The sequence below is a fragment of the Amblyomma maculatum genome, chromosome 5, assembly GCF_055883805.1.
Source record: "Amblyomma maculatum isolate TAMU_Amacu chromosome 5, ASM5588380v1, whole genome shotgun sequence".
NCBI lineage: Eukaryota > Metazoa > Arthropoda > Arachnida > Ixodida > Ixodidae > Amblyomma > Amblyomma maculatum.
In genome coordinates, this window is record NC_139348.1 from 31,303,971 (window position 1) to 31,310,136 (window position 6,166).

Consider the following 6,166-nt stretch of genomic DNA (forward strand, 5'->3'; position numbering starts at 1 on the left):
TCTTCTAAGCAATCGCAAGGTCTTTGTTTCACTAGGGGACAATCGGCGAAGAAAGAAAACAACCACTATATTTTAAGCAATAGAATAAACGTTTTAAGTATATTAACGCAAACAAATCAACTCTTCACTTGCTCTTTTTTCAGCCGCCTGCATGCGGCCTTATCACTCTTATTCTGGAGCGCGAATAAATTCATTACATTGTTCATGCTCGTTGTCGCGATACGCTGCATTCTCAGTTAATTTTTTGCGCAAGATGCGCCGAGGTGTGTCTCGAATATTCTGTCTACTTGCGTATGTTTCTGATATGATCTAGATTGTCACCGTTTGTGGCTTTATCTAGCGTTTCTTCGCCGCCTTTAAATTGGACGTTTATCGATGTGACAGTATTCAGTTGTAAAGGTGGTGCGTTGTAAAAAAGGAGCCAACACTCTGCGACCGCGGTAGCTGTCTTCCCGCTGCCTGGCTCTCGTCAGCTACAAGAATGAGCGATCAAGAACTCGACGTGGAAGTGGAAAGCTTCGCTGACAAGAAGGCTCACCGCAATGCTCTGGAGAAGAAGCGAAGGGACGACATGAAGTTAGGCTTCACCAGTCTACGTGACGCCGTGCCGACTCTACATGGCGAGGAGTCATCGCGGCTTCAGATCCTGAAGAAGGCTACCAACTACATCCAGTGCACGGGGCTTAGGAACGCTGCACATCAGCAGGATATTGAGGACCTGAGGCAGCAGAACAAGCTTCTCGAGGAACAAATTCTTGCGCTGGAGAAACCCAGAATGACCATTGACGGTGGCCACTCGACCGGTTCGGTGCTCGACGCCATGAACATCAAGGTTGACTCCGTACCTGCTTCTCACCGGGGTTCTGGCTCCAAGGGCTCCGAAGATACCGACAACTCTTCCAGGGGCTACCTGGAAAAAGACGTCCAGTCCCGGCTGTACACCCATGGACCTCTAGAGGAATCCAGTACTGTTCCTTCGGAGTTGGCTCTTTTGCACTCGGCAAGCGTCGAGCAGCAAGCTCTGGCCTGGATGCAACTGCGATGATGTGGAGCCGAAGACCCTCCCGCTTGCCCGCATCCTTCGGTCCTTTTTTATTTTGAACTGTCTAGTTCCTCGCCTTCTCGAAGACTGGGTGCCGAGTTGGCATTCTGTATGTGTGTGGACGCCTTTGGAGGAGTTTTGTCAATGTTTTAGATGTTATTTATATCTTTCCACCTTTTTTTCCGGCTCCCTTGGTTCCTATCGTGTCCATGCTGTATGATTTTTCATAGGTGTACCTTTATGAGCAGACAGGTACGATATTTTGGTGGCCTAGCGCCTACCTTCCGCTGCTGCTCAAATGACAGTGGGCTCAGCCTAACTCGTGCCCTAGCGTACTAGAAATGTCTGACTGGTCAGCTCGAAAATGGTGTGCGGAATTTCCTGGTCTTTTTTGTGACACTGTGAAGTGAATGGGAGAGGGCCTGTAAATTGATCTCTCATCCTCCGGTACGGATATTCTGGGCTAAGCGGTGCACCAGAAACGTCCCCTGGATAGCTGTCACGATCCCTGGTGCAGATGAGGCAGAGCACGCAGATGGACATGTCGTTTTTCCATAAGCGAGAGATGCAGCGTGAGCCAAATTCTGAGACATAAAGGTTAAACGGGCGGTGGCGCAAATTTGTGCGCGTGCTGTCTTTATCTCTGTGTATTTAATTTTGGCTACTTACCTTTGCGCCTCTCGCTTCTTGTGGTTGCAGCTTTGATGTGTAGTGCTGCTGTTGAGATGCTTGCGAACTACTCAGGGAGTAAGGTGTCTGTTATTCTGGCTCACCCTTTTAGTGTTGTAGTCTTTTGACACGTGGACAACCTTTCTATGTTTATTTTGCGAGAATTGAGTCGATGCCTTCTTAAAGGGGGAGTAATGCCGCAAACCATTCAAATCCTTATTTCTTATTTTTCCGCAGCCGCCGGTATGCGGTCTAATCACTGTGATTCTGGAGCGCGTGTCAATTCCTTATTCTCTGTTTGTTCATACACGTTGTTGCGAGACGCAGCTTTATCACATTATTTGTCGCACAAGATTCGCCGAGATGCGTGTTGAAGATTCCGGCCACTGGCGTATATTTCTGGAATATTCTAGGTTGTGCTAGTCACCGTTTGCTGCTTTATCTAGATATTTACTCGCCGCCTTTAATTTGAGCGTTTGCCGTTGTGACAGTATTCGGAGATGAACGCCCACTGATCACGATTGTTGCTATCGCCGCCGCCGAGTAGTTGTTCTTTTGCGGGTGCAAGTCAGCCCATTAAACAGTTCGTTCCTTTGAAGATCGTCTGCTCATTTTCTGCCGACGACATTACCACCACTGCTACCACCGCGTGACAATATGGATGATTTCTTTAGGTCTTTGCACGTTGTTGATAAGGCGCGTTTTGTCTGGTGCTGTTAAGAATAGTCATCCTGAACCCGTTTGTCGTTAACTCCCCTCCCTTCCCTCTTTTTATTTATTATATACTACCGTATATAAAGCGTATTTAATGAACGTGGAACAAAATACACCTTAAAGGGGTCTTGAAACGTTTTCCCGAAATTTTGCATGGCTCGTGTAAATGAAATCCTTATCCTTCATCATATAATATATCTCAATTCGCTTTATCACCCGCGTTGATTTAATAGCAACAAAAACAGAATTTCAGTTTCCTAGTGCGCGTACTACTCAACTCAACGGATCTTCATAGCGCTACATCAATGAGAAGCTCCTGTTGTCGGAGCCTGTTGAGCCCTAGTTGACCAAGCTCGGCGCATTTCTAGGGGTTCTAATCGTGCTCTACTGCAATATACGGTTTCATAAAAAATGGCCCACCTCCCCGAGTTCCAGCGTAACCTTTTAAGGCACGCTCACATTAGCGGGAAAACGCGCAACGCTGGACGTCCTCCGCGCGCCGCTTCCCGCAGAAGGCGGTTTTTTTTCCCGCGTCTGACTTGTTTGACGTTCCGCGCAGCTATGGGGTCGGGAGCTATTTTTCCCGTCCCGCAGAACGGAGTAGCCAATCGGAGCGGATTGATTGATTGATTAAAACTTTAATTTCCACCGATTTAGGAGGCCCCCTACTCTCCGCTCCTGGCACGCAGGCCTGAGGAACGGGGGCTGGAACCTCCGCGACTAAGGACTGGCGAATATACATTGGTTATTCGCGGCCTCAGCCGCCAGGCGGACGGCTTTCTGCTGGTCAGCGGGGACGTCGCTTCGCAGCAGGGTTACCAAGGCTTCTCTACTTTTAATGTTGTCCCTAGCGCCCGGAGACTTAGGGCATTCCCAAATTATATGGTTGAGGGTCCCCCTCGCTTCGCAGGCTTTACATTTATTGTTTTTTTCTCCACTATCTGGGTGTGAAACAACCAGACAGGGTTCGGGAAATTTCCGGCTTGTAATCGCCGCCAGGCTATTGCCTCTATTATTTAAGCTAGGATCCGCTGGCGGCATCGGACGTCTTTCTAATCTATAATTTTCGAATATTTCTTTATAGGTTTTCAAACGTTCGTCCATCGCCTGGCAGTCGGGCGGCTCTGCGTTTGCCCGGAAGTAGAGAGCGCAGACCGTGACGTCAGTCCATGTTCAATGGACACCCGCTCACGCTGCCGTCCCTGGTAACGAGGCGGCTCACGAGCTAGCCCGAGCTCTCTACTTCCGGGTAGCCGTCGAGCCCCCCGAACACTGGGCATACGACGAGCGTCTGCAAAATTATGGGGAAATCATCGACCATTATAAATTGGGACGTAGACTGGTACCCCCGCCAGATGTTAGACTAAATAATAGAGAAGCTGTCGCGTGGAGGCGGCTACAAACTAATACGTTCATGAACCCGGTCTGGGCGTTTCACGCGCTACCAGACTTTAGGGACAATGATCTCTGCAAACACTGTGGGGCGAGAGGGACCCTCGACCACATAATTTGGGAGTGCCCACAATCTCCAGGGATAGGGCAAAATATTACAAGTAGAGAAGCCTGGGATACCCTGCTGCGAAGCGCGGACCCTGCGATCCAGCACCGCACCGTCCATCTGGCGGAAGAGGCCGCAAGAAGCCAAGGGCTACCTGCCAGCCTCTAATCCGCGGGCGCACGACTCCCCGTTTCCGATGGAAATAAAAGTTGTACAACCAACCAATGGCTCCCTGCGGCTGCTGCGCGGGCGACGGGAGCATCGCCGGTGTCGCTTGAGTAGCCTGCTCACTTGTGCACGAGAAAAGCGCGTGCTTTTCCTTCTCTCTTGTCGCGTGACTACTCTTTCTCGCTCCGCTCGCCTTCGCCTCCTCAGAATTCCACGACAAACGCAGCGGGAAAACGGGCGTAGTGTGAGCGTCCTTTCTACGAGCTGCGACGCAGCGGCGCCATGAACGTTGCGCCGCTGCGGGAAGTTTCCCGCTAGTGTGAGCCGGGCTTCACAAAGGAGTCGGCGCTTGAGTTTTGAGCCTTATGCCTATGACTTTTACGGGCTCGAGATCGGGAAGGTTCGGACGACAACGACGACGACAACTGCGAAGGCGAAGACGTGGCCGGCGTCGGGTAAGCAGCAGTCGTGCCGAGAGGCCGCGGCAACATTTCGCCTTGCAGAAGCCCCGATCGTCAGCCTCCCGAACCCTACCGTCTCGGGAGGACGTATTGGTATGTGATGTTCAAGCCTTGTAGCCTAGCCTACTTTCAGACATTGAAGAAAAGTGCAATCGCTAACCGATAGATTCGAACAAGTGCAGTTGCGGGCGGTGCGTGCCGATGCCATCGGCCCTGAGAGCATCTGTTGCCGCGAGATCCCGGCGGCCACGAGGAAGCAGCCGTCTGGATGCCTTACGGAGCACCCCCATTTTTTTACGCTGTGCCTCGAATAAGTGGTATTGACCGTGGCACTTGAATTGCTCATTGACCATGAGAAGCCCGTCGAGGCCACAAACCGTGCTCAAAGGGCGGCAGCGTGAAAAAGCGACTGCCCGTTTTTCGTTTTCTAACGCGGGAAACGCTGTACGGAAAAAGCTGATATAAAAAAGATCTAGAACTCCGGTGTTACCTTCTTGCGATCATCGACACTGTCCCATAGGAAAATGCAAAAAAAAAAGGCGTCTGTGTTCGCGCTGTGTGTCAGTGAGTGTCGACATCGCGGCACGTTAGCGCCAACACAGCATCGTTAGTTTTATGCTTTTATCCGCAGCAGGTGCGCATCATCGCGACGTTTTACTATGCAGGTTACAGGTTTGCTTTATTCCACGTATCAGTAAACAAGGAAATGTAACATGTATCATTTGAACATGCGATCATGGGTTGAAGAGCATGCACACAGTTTTGAGGTAATCGCAAAAAAAAAGTTGCTGTTCACACATTTTGCTTGTTTTATTAGTTGGGTATGCATCTCAACAGCTGCAGAACTCGAACAGACGATTACATATGAATGGTCATAATACACAATAAAATAGGTACAGATAGTACTTTATTTCAAAGAAGCCTTTTTAGAGTGAAATTCACATGGCAAGGTAACCTGTCCCCCCTATGGTCAACATCTAGCGCTGTTTTATTGCTACTGTTTTCAATTTTTTTGCCAACTTTCAATAGGTGACAATGTGCTATAGTATACGAGACACAATTTGAATTCATTGCAACCTTTATCACCCCATCCACTGATCTGTGGATGCTCAGAGCAGAGCATAATACATACAATTTGGATCTGTGTAGATGCACAGTAAACTCTCTCAAATGGTTTGATGCATCTTACATGTGCTGAAGCACACTAAACAAGGTTCACTGAAAAAAAATTATTCCTCCGAGTGTAACAACCTCAGGAAACTTCCACAGCGGGAGTAAGCAGTGGAAATTTTAAAGTTAACAAATGAAGTTGACAAAAAGATTACATCATATAGTACCCCCGCCGGGGTGGCGCAGTCGTTACGGCGCTTGACTACTGTTTCCAAGGACGCGGGATCGAATCCTGGCCTCGGCGGCCGCTTTTCAATGGAGGCGAAAGGCAAGGCACCCGTGTGCTGTGCGATGTCAGTGCACGTTAAAGAACCCTAGGTGGTCGAAATTTCCGGAGTCCTCCACAACGCCGTCTCTCATAGCCTGAGTCGCTTTGGGACTTTAAACCCTACAAAACCAAACCAAACATCACATAGTAGTCTTGGAACACTTGCTATTGCTGGC

General features: G+C 49.4%; 1 pseudogene; it reads left to right on the plus strand.

Moving 5' to 3' along the window:
- The first annotated feature begins 372 nt into the window (after positions 1 to 372).
- LOC146187954 (protein max pseudogene) lies at positions 373 to 2,297 on the plus strand (annotated as a pseudogene).
- The last annotated feature ends 3,869 nt before the right edge of the window (positions 2,298 to 6,166 follow it).